This window comes from Montipora foliosa, unplaced genomic scaffold (assembly GCF_036669935.1).
Source record: "Montipora foliosa isolate CH-2021 unplaced genomic scaffold, ASM3666993v2 scaffold_175, whole genome shotgun sequence".
Classification (NCBI taxonomy): domain Eukaryota; kingdom Metazoa; phylum Cnidaria; class Anthozoa; order Scleractinia; family Acroporidae; genus Montipora; species Montipora foliosa.
In genome coordinates this window covers 22471-35221 of record NW_027179477.1, presented here as the reverse complement: position 1 = coordinate 35221, position 12751 = coordinate 22471, and the positions used below count along the sequence as shown (strand labels likewise).

Genomic DNA, 12751 nt, shown 5'->3' with positions numbered 1-12751 from the left:
GAAAAGAGAAGAGAATGTGAAGGTTGGTTGCTTGGTCATTTGTTCTGCTTTCACTTGATTATTTCTTCCCCAGAGGGAAGTGGGCCACGCTCGGAGGTAGTGCTATACCGAGGCAACCCGTGGCCGGGACGAGGCAAGCCTCTTTTCCACGGCCCAGTTCCAAAAATCAGTTTAATATATGAGCTGCTCGATGAGCAGCGTATCAGATATTAAGCTGATAAGAAAGAGATACTACACTTGATCTTAGCCAAAAGGCCGAGAAGCGATGCCCGTAAATGCTCACAGCGGACAAGGTGCTCCCAGTCTCATGGCCACGATATGGTGGTCCGATGACAAGCCGTGCGAAGGGAGGGATGCCCAAAGCCAACCTGAATGCGAGGCGCTCGCAACGATCGCCCTTGTACAGTGGGCAGCAGACCAGCATTGCATGGCACTTGCGTTGACGGCAAGAGGACAAATGCACATTGTGCTTGCTCTGACCTCGTTTTTATTTTCCCTTATAACAAAGTTAATTTTCACGGCGAATTACTTGTCTACGACCATACCACAGGGAAAACACCGGTTCTCGTCCGATCACCGAAGTTAAGCCCTGTCGGGCGGGGTTAGTACTTGGATGGGAGACCGCCTGGGAATACCCCGTGTTGTAGGCTTCCCTTTTTCCTTCTGTACACTTGATTATCTCAAAAAATCTCAGTTTCCTTTAATGAAAGAACATTCCAAACCAGGTTTTTTGAACACAACATGCCAACGATATGTCAAAGATGAGACATACAACAAAAACAAAATAGTTCACACGAGAAAGTGGAACTTGTATTCCCAAGGGAGCGCGTGCGCGCGAGATCTTATCAATCCAACGTTTATGACATGAAACGTATCTTTTCGTGTGAGCAAAGAACAGGATACGACAAGTAAAAAATGCATGCACTGTTATGCATTAGATGGAAGTTAACCTAGCCGGATGATATGCATACAACGAAGGCTACAACACTACAACATTGATCCTGCGAAAACGTGACTTACGTGACGTAGCGCACTTCAAAGTCTTACTGTTCCCTGCTCAACACGGACAGTACGTATTCAAAGGGCCGATAAGACACTATCCTGACCATGAAAGATTTACTTTTTATGATAACAATCCAATTAACTGATAACATAGAGAAACCACAAAGTGTTGGCCACAGAAATGTAACGCCAACTGATCTGGCGGGTCCTCAGTTACTCAATGCAAAACGGGCTCTCCAGAACGCAACATAACACAACGCAAAAGAAATCTATCGCGATGGAGCAGTACAAACACACATCCACTTACGTTTTCGAAACGATGCACGAGGATAAGAGCTCGACCCGCTGGCATTTTCTTGTCTCACTCGTCTATCGATGGAAATCGATGCGGCTGAAATAAACACGTCCTCTCGCTCTCTCTACGGCCAAGAATGAAAGAAATAAAATCACAGTTTTGCAGTGCACCAAGTACGGAACATTCACCTACAATTTCAGCAGTGGAATTCACAAATACAACTCACCTTCCTTAGTCCTTACACCGCCACCGCATCTCCTTCCCTGCCCTGCCTGAAACGTTACCAACAAACCTTCCCATTAGCCAACTTTGCCACCGGGGTTTGGTGCGGGGACTAGCGCGAACGCAGGTCCCCACTACCAGAAATTATACGCTCGAGTTACCCACATTTGGGGTAATCGCAAGGGTCAACCCAATCGAAGTGCAATGAAAGAGCCTCACCTTGAGAGGACTGCCTCCCTGATCACAGTGCCTCCGCGTCAGGTAAGTATGCCTTTTCAACCTCTCCGGAACCGCAAAACGCAACTTGTCTGCGCATACCATGTGGTAATGGGGGTCACGTGCTCCTCGTCCTGTCGTGTCGTGCTGTCCACTCGCTGCTATGCTACCTAGAAAAGAGAAGAGAATGTGAAGGTTGGTTGCTTGGTCATTTGTTCTGCTTTCACTTGATTATTTCTTCCCCAGAGGGAAGTGGGCCACGCTCGGAGGTAGTGCTATACCGAGGCAACCCGTGGCCGGGACGAGGCAAGCCTCTTTTCCACGGCCCAGTTCCAAAAATCAGTTTAATATATGAGCTGCTCGATGAGCAGCGGTATCAGATATTAAGCTGATAAGAACAGATACTACACTTGATCTTAGCCAAAAGGCCGAGAAGCGATGCCCGTAAATGCTCACAGCGGACAAGGTGCTCCCAGTCTCATGGCCACGAGATATGGTGGTCCGATTACAATCCGTGCCAAGGAAGGAAATGCCCAAAGCCAACCTGAAAGCGAGGCGCACACAACGATCGCCCTTGTACAGTGGGCAGCAGGACCAGCATTGCATGGCACTGCGTTGACGGCAAGAGGACAAATGCACATTGTGCTTGCTCTGACCTCGTTTTTATTTTCCCTTATAACAAAGTTAATTTTCACGGCGAAATACTTGTCTACGACCATACCACAGGGAAAACACCGGTTCTCGTCGATCACCGAAGTTAAGCCCTGTCGGGCGGGGTTAGTACTTGGATGGGAGACCGCCTGGGAATACCCCGTGTGTAGGCTTCCCTTTTTCCTTCTGTACACTTGATTATCTCAAAAAATCTCAGTTTCCTTTAATGAAAGAACATTCCAAACCAGGTTTTTTGAACACAACATGCCAACGATATGTCAAAGATGAGACATACAACAAAAACAAAAATAGTTCACACGAGAAAGTGGGAACTTGTATTCCCAAGGGAGCGCGTGCGCGCGAGATCTTATCAATCCAACGTTTATGACATGAAACGTATCTTTTCGTGTGAGCAAAGAACAGGATACGACAAGTAAAAAAATGCATGCACTGTTATGCATTAGATGGAAGTTAACCTAGCCCGGATGATATGCATACAACGAAGGCTACAACACTACAACATTGATCCTGCGAAAAACGTGACTTACGTGACGTAGCGCACTTCAAAGTCTTACTGTTCCCTGCTCAACACGGACAGTACGTATTCAAAGGGCCGATAAGACACTATCCTGACCATGAAAGATTTCTTTTTATGATAACAATCCAATTAACTGATAACATAGAGAAACCACAAAGTGTTGGCCACAGAAATGTAACGCCAACTGATCTGGCGGGTCCTCAGTTACTCAATGCAAAACGGGCTCTCCAGAACGCAACATAACACAACGCAAAAAGAAATCTATCGCGATGGAGCAGTACAAACACCACATCCACTTACGTTTTCGAAACGATGCACGAGGATAAGAGCTCGACCCGCTGGCATTTTCTTGTCTCACTCGTCTATCGATGGAAATCGATGCGGCTGAAATAAACCCGTCCTCTCGCTCTCTCTACGGCCAAGAATGAAAGAAATAAAATCACAGTTTTGCAGTGCACCAAGTACGGAACATTCACCTACAATTTCAGCAGTGGAATTCACAAATACAACTCACCTTCCTTAGTCCCTTACACCGCCACCGCATCTCTTCCCTGCCCTGCCTGAAAACGTTACCAACAAACCTTCCCATAGCCAACTTTGCCACCGGGGTTTTGGTGCGGGGACTAGCGCGAACGCAGGTCCCCACTACCAGAAATTATACGCTCGAGTTACCCACATTTGGGGTAATCGCAAGGGTCAAACCCAATCGAAGTGCAATGAAAGAGCCTCACCTTGAGAGGACTGCCTCCCTGATCACAGTGTGCCTCCCGCGTCAGGTAAGTATGCCTTTTCAACCCTCTCGTGAAACCGCAAAACGCAACTTGTCTGCGCATACCATGTGGTAATGGGGGTCACGTGCTCCTCGTCCTGTCGTGTCGTGCTGTCCACTCGCTGCTATGCTACCTAGAAAAGAGAAGAGAATGTGAAGGTTGGTTGCTTGGTCATTTGTTCTGCTTTCACTTGATTATTTCTTCCCCAGAGGGAAGTGGGCCACGCTCGGAGGTAGTGCTATACCGAGGCAACCCGTGGCCGGGACGAGGCAAGCCTCTTTTCCACGGCCCAGTTCCAAAAATCAGTTTAATATATGAGCTGCTCGATGAGCAGCGTATCAGATATTAAGCTGATAAGAACAGATACTACACTTGATCTTAGCCAAAAGGCCGAGAAGGATGCCCGTAAATGCTCACAGCGGACAAGGTGCTCCCAGTATCATGGCCACGAGATATGGTGGTCCGATTACAATCCGTGCCAAGGAAGGAATGCCCAAAGCCAACCTGAAAGCGAGGCGCACACAACGATCGCCCTTGTACAGTGGGCAGCAGGACCAGCATTGCATGGCACTTGCGTTGACGGCAAGAGGACAAATGCACATTGTGCTTGCTCTGACCTCGTTTTTATTTTCCCTTATAACAAAGTTAATTTTCACGGCGAATTACTTGTCTACGACCATACCACAGGGAAAACACCGGTTCTCGTCCGATCACCGAAGTTAAGCCCTGTCGGGCGGGGTTAGTACTTGGATGGGAGACCGCCTGGGAATACCCCGTGTTGTAGGCTTCCCTTTTTCCTTCTGTACACTTGATTATCTCAAAAAATCTCAGTTTCCTTTAATGAAAGAACATTCCAAACCAGGTTTTTTGAACACAACATGCCAACGATATGTCAAAGATGAGACATACAACAAAAACAAAATAGTTCACACGAGAAAGTGGAACTTGTATTCCCAAGGGAGCGCGTGCGCGCGAGATCTTATCAATCCAACGTTTATGACATGAAACGTATCTTTTCGTGTGAGCAAAGAACAGGATACGACAAGTAAAAAATGCATGCACTGTTATGCATTAGATGGAAGTTAACCTAGCCCGGATGATATGCATACAACGAAGGCTACAACACTACAACATTGATCCTGCGAAAACGTGACTTACGTGACGTAGCGCACTTCAAAGTCTTACTGTTCCCTGCTCAACACGGACAGTACGTATTCAAAGGGCCGATAAGACACTATCCTGACCATGAAAGATTTACTTTTTATGATAACAATCCAATTAACTGATAACATAGAGAAACCACAAAGTGTTGGCCACAGAAATGTAACGCCAACTGATCTGGCGGGTCCTCAGTTACTCAATGCAAAACGGGCTCTCCAGAACGCAACAAACCACAACGCAAAAGAAATCTATCGCGATGGAGCAGTACAAACACACATCCACTTACGTTTTCGAAACGATGCACGAGGATAAGAGCTCGACCCGCTGGCATTTTCTTGTCTCACTCGTCTATCGATGGAAATCGATGCGGCTGAAATAAACACGTCCTCTCGCTCTCTATACGGCCAAGAATGAAAGAAATAAAATCACAGTTTTGCAGTGCACCAAGTACGGAACATTCACCTACAATTTCAGCAGTGGAATTCACAAATACAACTCACCTTCCTTAGTCCTTACACCGCCACCGCATCTCCTTCCCTGCCCTGCCTGAAACGTTACCAACAAACCTTCCCATTAGCCAACTTTGCCACCGGGGTTTGGTGCGGGGACTAGCGCGAACGCAGGTCCCCACTACCAGAAATTATACGCTCGAGTTACCCACATTTGGGGTAATCGCAAGGGTCAACCCAATCGAAGTGCAATGAAAGAGCCTCACCTTGAGAGGACTGCCTCCCTGATCACAGTGCCTCCCGCGTCAGGTAAGTATGCCTTTTCAACCTCTCCGGAACCGCAAAACGCAACTTGTCTGCGCATACCATGTGGTAATGGGGGTCACGTGCTCCTCGTCCTGTCGTGTCGTGCTGTCCACTCGCTGCTATGCTACCTAGAAAAGAGAAGAGAATGTGAAGGTTGGTTGCTTGGTCATTTGTTCTGCTTTCACTTGATTATTTCTTCCCCAGAGGGAAGTGGGCCACGCTCGGAGGTAGTGCTATACCGAGGCAACCCGTGGCCGGGACGAGGCAAGCCTCTTTTCCACGGCCCAGTTCCAAAAATCAGTTTAATATATGAGCTGCTCGATGAGCAGCGTATCAGATATTAAGCTGATAAGAACAGATACTACACTTGATCTTAGCCAAAAGGCCGAGAAGCGATGCCCGTAAATGCTCACAGCGGACAAGGTGCTCCCAGTCTCATGGCCACGAGATATGGTGGTCCGATTACAATCCGTGCCAAGGAAGGAATGCCCAAAGCCAACCTGAAAGCGAGGCGCACACAACGATCGCCCTTGTACAGTGGGCAGCAGGACCAGCATTGCATGGCACTTGCGTTGACGGCAAGAGGACAAATGCACATTGTGCTTGCTCTGACCTCGTTTTTATTTTCCCTTATAACAAAGTTAATTTTCACGGCGAATTACTTGTCTACGACCATACCACAGGGAAAACACCGGTTCTCGTCCGATCACCGAAGTTAAGCCCTGTCGGGCGGGGTTAGTACTTGGATGGGAGACCGCCTGGGAATACCCCGTGTTGTAGGCTCCCTTTTTCCTTCTGTACACTTGATTATCTCAAAAAATCTCAGTTTCCTTTAATGAAAGAACATTCCAAACCAGGTTTTTTGAACACAACATGCCAACGATATGTCAAAGATGAGACATACAACAAAAACAAAATAGTTCACACGAGAAAGTGGAACTTGTATTCCCAAGGGAGCGCGTGCGCGCGAGATCTTATCAATCCAACGTTTATGACATGAAACGTATCTTTTCGTGTGAGCAAAGAACAGGATACGACAAGTAAAAAAATGCATGCACTGTTATGCATTAGATGGAAGTTAACCTAGCCCGGATGATATGCATACAACGAAGGCTACAACACTACAACATTGATCCTGCGAAAACGTGACTTACGTGACGTAGCGCACTTCAAAGTCTTACTGTTCCCTGCTCAACACGGACAGTACGTATTCAAAGGGCCGATAAAGACACTATCCTGACCATGAAAGATTTACTTTTTATGATAACAATCCAATTAACTGATAACATAGAGAAACCACAAAGTGTTGGCCACAGAAATGTAACGCCAACTGATCTGGCGGGTCCTCAGTTACTCAATGCAAAACGGGCTCTCCAGAACGCAACATAACACAACGCAAAAGAAATCTATCGCGATGGAGCAGTACAAACACACATCCACTTACGTTTTCGAAACGATGCACGAGGATAAGAGCTCGACCCGCTGGCATTTTCTTGTCTCACTCGTCTATCGATGGAAATCGATGCGGCTGAAATAAACACGTCCTCTCGCTCTCTCTACGGCCAGAAATGAAAGAAATAAAATCACAGTTTTGCAGTGCACCAAGTACGGAACATTCACCTACAATTTCAGCAGTGGAATTCACAAATACAACTCACCTTCCTTAGTCCTTACACCGCCACCGCATCTCCTTCCCTGCCCTGCCTGAAACGTTACCAACAAACCTTCCCATTAGCCAACTTTGCCACCGGGGTTTGGTGCGGGGACTAGCGCGAACGCAGGTCCCCACTACCAGAATTATACGCTCGAGTTACCCACATTTGGGTAATCGCAAGGGTCAACCCAATCGAAGTGCAATGAAAGAGCCTCACCTTGAGAGGACTGCCTCCCTGATCACAGTGCCTCCCGCGTCAGGTAAGTATGCCTTTCCAACCTCTCCGGAACCGCAAAACGCAACTTGTCTGCGCATACCATGTGGTAATGGGGGTCACGTGCTCCTCGTCCTGTCGTGTCGTGCTGTCCACTCGCTGCTATGCTACCTAGAAAAGAGAAGAGAATGTGAAGGTTGGTTGCTTGGTCATTTGTTCTGCTTTCACTTGATTATTTCTTCCCCAGAGGGAAGTGGCCACGCTCGGAGGTAGTGCTATACCGAGGCAACCCGTGGCCGGGACGAGGCAAGCCTCTTTTCCACGGCCCAGTTCCAAAAATCAGTTTAATATATGAGCTGCTCGATGAGCAGCGTATCAGATATTAAGCTGATAAGAACAGATACTACACTTGATCTTAGCCAAAAGGCCGAGAAGCGATGCCCGTAAATGCTCACAGCGGACAAGGTGCTCCCAGTCTCATGGCCACGAGATATGGTGGTCCGATTACAATCCGTGCCAAGGAAGGAATGCCCAAAGCCAACCTGAAAGCGAGGCGCACACAACGATCGCCCTTGTACAGTGGGCAGCAGGACCAGCATTGCATGGCACTTGCGTTGACGGCAAGAGGACAAATGCACATTGTGCTTGCTCTGACCTCGTTTTTATTTTCCCTTATAACAAAGTTAATTTTCACGGCGAATTACTTGTCTACGACCATACCACAGGGAAAACACCGGTTCTCGTCCGATCACCGAAGTTAAGCCCTGTCGGGCGGGGTTAGTACTTGGATGGGAGACCGCCTGGGAATACCCCGTGTTGTAGGCTTCCCTTTTTCCTTCTGTACACTTGATTATCTCAAAAATCTCAGTTTCCTTTAATGAAAGAACATTCCAAACCAGGTTTTTTGAACACAACATGCCAACGATATGTCAAAGATGAGACATACAACAAAAACAAAATAGTTCACACGAGAAAGTGGAACTTGTATTCCCAAGGGAGCGCGTGCGCGCGAGATCTTATCAATCCAACGTTTATGACATGAAACGTATCTTTTCGTGTGAGCAAAGAACAGGATACGACAAGTAAAAAAGGCATGCACTGTTATGCATTAGATGGAAGTTAACCTAGCCCGGATGATATGCATACAACGAAGGCTACAACACTACAACATTGATCCTGCGAAAACGTGACTTACGTGACGTAGCGCACTTCAAAGTCTTACTGTTCCCTGCTCAACACGGACAGTACGTATTCAAAGGGCCGATAAGACACTATCCTGACCATGAAAGATTTACTTTTTATGATAACAATCCAATTAACTTATAAAATATAGAAACCACAAAGTGTTGGCCACAGAAATGTAACGCCAACTGATCTGGCGGGTCCTCAGTTACTCAATGCAAAACGGGCTCTCCAGAACGCAACATAACACAACGCAAAAGAAATCTATCGCGATGGAGCAGTACAAACACACATCCACTTACGTTTTCGAAACGATGCACGAGGATAAGAGCTCGACCCGCTGGCATTTTCTTGTCTCACTCGTCTATCGATGGAAATCGATGCGGCTGAAATAAACACGTCCTCTCGCTCTCTCGACGGCCAAGAATGAAAGAAATAAAATCACAGTTTTGCAGTGCACCAAGTACGGAACATTCACCTACAATTTCAGCAGTGGAATTCACAAATACAACTCACCTTCCTTAGACATTACACCGCCACCGCATCTCCTACACTGCCCTGCCTGAAAACGTTACCAACAAACCTTCCCATTAGCCAACTTTGCCACCGGGGTTTGGTGCGGGGACTAGCGCGAACGCAGGTCCCCACTACCAGAAATTATACGCTCGAGTTACCCACATTTGGGGTAATCGCAAGGGTCAACCCAATCGAAGTGCAATGAAAGAGCCTCACCTTGAGAGGACTGCCTCCCTGATCACAGTGCCTCCCGCGTCAGGTAAGTATGCCTTTTCAACCTCTCCGGAACCGCAAAACGCAACTTGTCTGCGCATAACTTGTTGTATTGGGGGTCACGTGCTCCTGGTCCTGTCGTGTCGTGCTGTCCACTCGCTGCTATGCTACCTAGAAAAGAGAGAGAGAAGTTGTGAAGGTTGGTTGCTTGGTCATTGTTCTGCTTTCACTTGATTTATTTCTTCCCCAGAGGGATAAAGGGCGGCCACGCTCGGAGGTAGTGCTATACCGAGGCACCACCGTGGCCGGGACGAGGCAATGACCTCTTTGCCACGCCACAGTTCCAAACATCAGTTTAATATATTGAGCTGCTCGATTGAGCAGCGTACCAGATATTAAGCGGATAAGAGAAGATACTACACATTGATCTTAGCCAATAAGGCCGAGAAGCGATGCCCGTAAATGCTCACAGCGGACAAGGTGATCCCAGTCTCATGGCCACGAGATATGGTGGTCCGATTACAATCCGTGCCAAGGAAGGAATGCCCCAAAGCCAACCTGAAAGCGAGGCGCAACACACCGATCGCCGCTGTACAGTGGGCAGCAGGACCAGCATTGCATGGCACTTGCGTTGACGGCAAGAGGACAAATGCACATTGTGCTTGCTCTGACCTCGTTTTTATTTTCCCTTATAACAAAGTTAATTTTCACGGCGAATTACTTGTCTACGACCATACCACAGGGAAAACACCGGTTCTCGTCCGATCACCGAAGTTAAGCCCTGTCGGGCGGGGTTAGTACTTGGATGGGAGACCGCCTGGGAATACCCCGTGTTGTAGGCTTCCCTTTTTCCTTCTGTACACTTGATTATCTCAAAAAATCTCAGTTTCCTTTAATGAAAGAACATTCCAAACCAGGTTTTTTGAACACAACATGCCAACGATATGTCAAAGATGAGACATACAACAAAAACAAAATAGTTCACACGAGAAAGTGGAACTTGTATTCCCAAGGGAGCGCGTGCGCGCGAGATCTTATCAATCCAACGTTTATGACATGAAACGTATCTTTTCGTGTGAGCAAAGAACAGGATACGACAAGTAAAAAATGCATGCACTGTTATGCATTAGATGGAAGTTAACCTAGCCCGGATGATATGCATACAACGAAGGCTACAACACTACAACATTGATCCTGCGAAAACGTGACTTACGTGACGTAGCGCACTTCAAAGTCTTACTGTTCCCTGCTCAACACGGACAGTACGTATTCAAAGGGCCGATAAGACACTATCCTGACCATGAAAGATTTACTTTTTATGATAACAATCCAATTAACTGATAACATAGAGAAACCACAAAGTGTTGGCCACAGAAATGTAACGCCAACTGATCTGGCGGGTCCTCAGTTACTCAATGCAAAACGGGCTCTCCAGAACGCAACATAACACAACGCAAAAGAAATCTATCGCGATGGAGCAGTACAAACACACATCCACTTACGTTTTCGAAACGATGCACGAGGATAAGAGCTCGACCCGCTGGCATTTTCTTGTCTCACTCGTCTATCGATGGAAATCGATGCGGCTGAAATAAACACGTCCTCTCGCTCTCTCTACGGCCAAGAATGAAAGAAATAAAATCACAGTTTTGCAGTGCACCAAGTACGGAACATTCACCTACAATTTCAGCAGTGGAATTCACAAATACAACTCACCTTCCTTAGTCCTTACACCGCCACCGCATCTCCTTCCCTGCCCTGCCTGAAACGTTACCAACAAACCTTCCCATTAGCCAACTTTGCCACCGGGGTTTGGTGCGGGGACTAGCGCGAACGCAGGTCCCCACTACCAGAAATTATACGCTCGAGTTACCCACATTTGGGGTAATCGCAAGGGTCAACCCAATCGAAGTGCAATGAAAGAGCCTCACCTTGAGAGGACTGCCTCCCTGATCACAGTGCCTCCCGCGTCAGGTAAGTATGCCTTTTCAACCTCTCCGGAACCGCAAAACGCAACTTGTCTGCGCATACCATGTGGTAATGGGGGTCACGTGCTCCTCGTCCTGTCGTGTCGTGCTGTCCACTCGCTGCTATGCTACCTAGAAAAGAGAAGAGAATGTGAAGGTTGGTTGCTTGGTCATTTGTTCTGCTTTCACTTGATTATTTCTTCCCCAGAGGGAAGTGGGCCACGCTCGGAGGTAGTGCTATACCGAGGCAACCCGTGGCCGGGACGAGGCAAGCCTCTTTTCCACGGCCCAGTTCCAAAAATCAGTTTAATATATGAGCTGCTCGATGAGCAGCGGTATCAGATATTAAGCTGATAAGAACAGATACTACACTTGATCTTAGCCAAAAGGCCGAGAAGCGATGCCCGTAAATGCTCACAGCGGACAAGGTGCTCCCAGTCTCATGGCCACGAGATATGGTGGTCCGATTACAATCCGTGCCAAGGAAGGAATGCCCAAAGCCAACCTGAAAGCGAGGCGCACACAACGATCGCCCTTGTACAGTGGGCAGCAGGACCAGCATTGCATGGCACTTGCGTTGACGGCAAGAGGACAAATGCACATTGTGCTTGCTCTGACCTCGTTTTATTTTCCCTTATAACAAAGTTAATTTTCACGGCGAATTACTTGTCTACGACCATACCACAGGGAAAACACCGGTTCTCGTCCGATCACCGAAGTTAAGCCCTGTCGGGCGGGGTTAGTACTTGGATGGGAGACCGCCTGGGAATACCCCGTGTTGTAGGCTTCCCTTTTTCCTTCTGTACACTTGATTATCTCAAAAAATCTCAGTTTCCTTTAATGAAAGAACATTCCAAACCAGGTTTTTTGAACACAAACATGCCAACGATATGTCAAAGATGAGACATACAACAAAAACAAAATAGTTCACACGAGAAAGTGGGAACTTGTATTCCCAAGGGAGCGCGTGCGCGCGAGATCTTATCAATCCAACGTTTATGACATGAAACGTATCTTTTCGTGTGAGCAAAGAACAGGATACGACAAGTAAAAAATGCATGCACTGTTATGCATTAGATGGAAGTTAACCTAGCCCGGATGATATGCATACAACGAAGGCTACAACACTACAACATTGATCCTGCGAAAACGTGACTTACGTGACGTAGCGCACTTCAAAGTCTTACTGTTCCCTGCTCAACACGGACAGTACGTATTCAAAGGGCCGATAAGACACTATCCTGACCATGAAAGATTTACTTTTTATGATAACAATCCAATTAACTGATAACATAGAGAAACCACAAAGTGTTGGCCACAGAAATGTAACGCCAACTGATCTGGCGGGTCCTCAGTTACTCAATGCAAAACGGGCTCTCCAGAACGCAACATAAC

At 47.2% G+C, this 12751-nt stretch overlaps 20 non-coding genes across 20 annotated transcripts; 7 read left to right on the top strand and 13 right to left on the bottom strand.

Moving 5' to 3' along the window:
• Nucleotides 1–74: 74 nt before the first annotated feature.
• LOC137986297 (U2 spliceosomal RNA) lies at nucleotides 75–267 on the bottom strand. The gene has a single exon (XR_011119704.1). It is a non-coding gene; the product is annotated as a U2 spliceosomal RNA (small nuclear RNA).
• A 264-nt stretch (nucleotides 268–531) lies between these two features.
• Nucleotides 532–650, top strand: LOC137986273 (5S ribosomal RNA). Its single transcript, XR_011119681.1, has one exon. It is a non-coding gene; the product is annotated as a 5S ribosomal RNA (ribosomal RNA).
• Nucleotides 651–1625: 975 nt separating this feature from the next.
• LOC137986286 (U1 spliceosomal RNA) lies at nucleotides 1626–1788 on the bottom strand. The gene has a single exon (XR_011119694.1). It is a non-coding gene; the product is annotated as a U1 spliceosomal RNA (small nuclear RNA).
• A 194-nt stretch (nucleotides 1789–1982) lies between these two features.
• LOC137986295 (U2 spliceosomal RNA) lies at nucleotides 1983–2175 on the bottom strand. The gene has a single exon (XR_011119702.1). It is a non-coding gene; the product is annotated as a U2 spliceosomal RNA (small nuclear RNA).
• A 267-nt stretch (nucleotides 2176–2442) lies between these two features.
• Nucleotides 2443–2559, top strand: LOC137986275 (5S ribosomal RNA). Its single transcript, XR_011119683.1, has one exon. It is a non-coding gene; the product is annotated as a 5S ribosomal RNA (ribosomal RNA).
• Nucleotides 2560–3541: 982 nt separating this feature from the next.
• On the bottom strand, nucleotides 3542–3708 carry LOC137986285 (U1 spliceosomal RNA). The gene has a single exon (XR_011119693.1). It is a non-coding gene; the product is annotated as a U1 spliceosomal RNA (small nuclear RNA).
• Nucleotides 3709–3904: 196 nt separating this feature from the next.
• On the bottom strand, nucleotides 3905–4096 carry LOC137986292 (U2 spliceosomal RNA). Its single transcript, XR_011119700.1, has one exon. It is a non-coding gene; the product is annotated as a U2 spliceosomal RNA (small nuclear RNA).
• Nucleotides 4097–4362: 266 nt separating this feature from the next.
• Nucleotides 4363–4481, top strand: LOC137986272 (5S ribosomal RNA). The gene has a single exon (XR_011119680.1). It is a non-coding gene; the product is annotated as a 5S ribosomal RNA (ribosomal RNA).
• A 976-nt stretch (nucleotides 4482–5457) lies between these two features.
• Nucleotides 5458–5621, bottom strand: LOC137986282 (U1 spliceosomal RNA). Its single transcript, XR_011119690.1, has one exon. It is a non-coding gene; the product is annotated as a U1 spliceosomal RNA (small nuclear RNA).
• A 194-nt stretch (nucleotides 5622–5815) lies between these two features.
• LOC137986290 (U2 spliceosomal RNA) lies at nucleotides 5816–6007 on the bottom strand. The gene has a single exon (XR_011119698.1). It is a non-coding gene; the product is annotated as a U2 spliceosomal RNA (small nuclear RNA).
• Nucleotides 6008–6274: 267 nt separating this feature from the next.
• LOC137986271 (5S ribosomal RNA) lies at nucleotides 6275–6393 on the top strand. The gene has a single exon (XR_011119679.1). It is a non-coding gene; the product is annotated as a 5S ribosomal RNA (ribosomal RNA).
• Nucleotides 6394–7370: 977 nt separating this feature from the next.
• Nucleotides 7371–7532, bottom strand: LOC137986287 (U1 spliceosomal RNA). Its single transcript, XR_011119695.1, has one exon. It is a non-coding gene; the product is annotated as a U1 spliceosomal RNA (small nuclear RNA).
• A 193-nt stretch (nucleotides 7533–7725) lies between these two features.
• Nucleotides 7726–7917, bottom strand: LOC137986296 (U2 spliceosomal RNA). Its single transcript, XR_011119703.1, has one exon. It is a non-coding gene; the product is annotated as a U2 spliceosomal RNA (small nuclear RNA).
• Nucleotides 7918–8184: 267 nt separating this feature from the next.
• LOC137986270 (5S ribosomal RNA) lies at nucleotides 8185–8303 on the top strand. The gene has a single exon (XR_011119678.1). It is a non-coding gene; the product is annotated as a 5S ribosomal RNA (ribosomal RNA).
• A 976-nt stretch (nucleotides 8304–9279) lies between these two features.
• On the bottom strand, nucleotides 9280–9443 carry LOC137986281 (U1 spliceosomal RNA). Its single transcript, XR_011119689.1, has one exon. It is a non-coding gene; the product is annotated as a U1 spliceosomal RNA (small nuclear RNA).
• A 200-nt stretch (nucleotides 9444–9643) lies between these two features.
• LOC137986300 (U2 spliceosomal RNA) lies at nucleotides 9644–9843 on the bottom strand. Its single transcript, XR_011119707.1, has one exon. It is a non-coding gene; the product is annotated as a U2 spliceosomal RNA (small nuclear RNA).
• Nucleotides 9844–10112: 269 nt separating this feature from the next.
• LOC137986303 (5S ribosomal RNA) lies at nucleotides 10113–10231 on the top strand. The gene has a single exon (XR_011119710.1). It is a non-coding gene; the product is annotated as a 5S ribosomal RNA (ribosomal RNA).
• A 976-nt stretch (nucleotides 10232–11207) lies between these two features.
• Nucleotides 11208–11371, bottom strand: LOC137986279 (U1 spliceosomal RNA). Its single transcript, XR_011119687.1, has one exon. It is a non-coding gene; the product is annotated as a U1 spliceosomal RNA (small nuclear RNA).
• Nucleotides 11372–11565: 194 nt separating this feature from the next.
• Nucleotides 11566–11758, bottom strand: LOC137986294 (U2 spliceosomal RNA). The gene has a single exon (XR_011119701.1). It is a non-coding gene; the product is annotated as a U2 spliceosomal RNA (small nuclear RNA).
• A 266-nt stretch (nucleotides 11759–12024) lies between these two features.
• On the top strand, nucleotides 12025–12143 carry LOC137986302 (5S ribosomal RNA). Its single transcript, XR_011119709.1, has one exon. It is a non-coding gene; the product is annotated as a 5S ribosomal RNA (ribosomal RNA).
• Nucleotides 12144–12751: the final 608 nt, after the last annotated feature.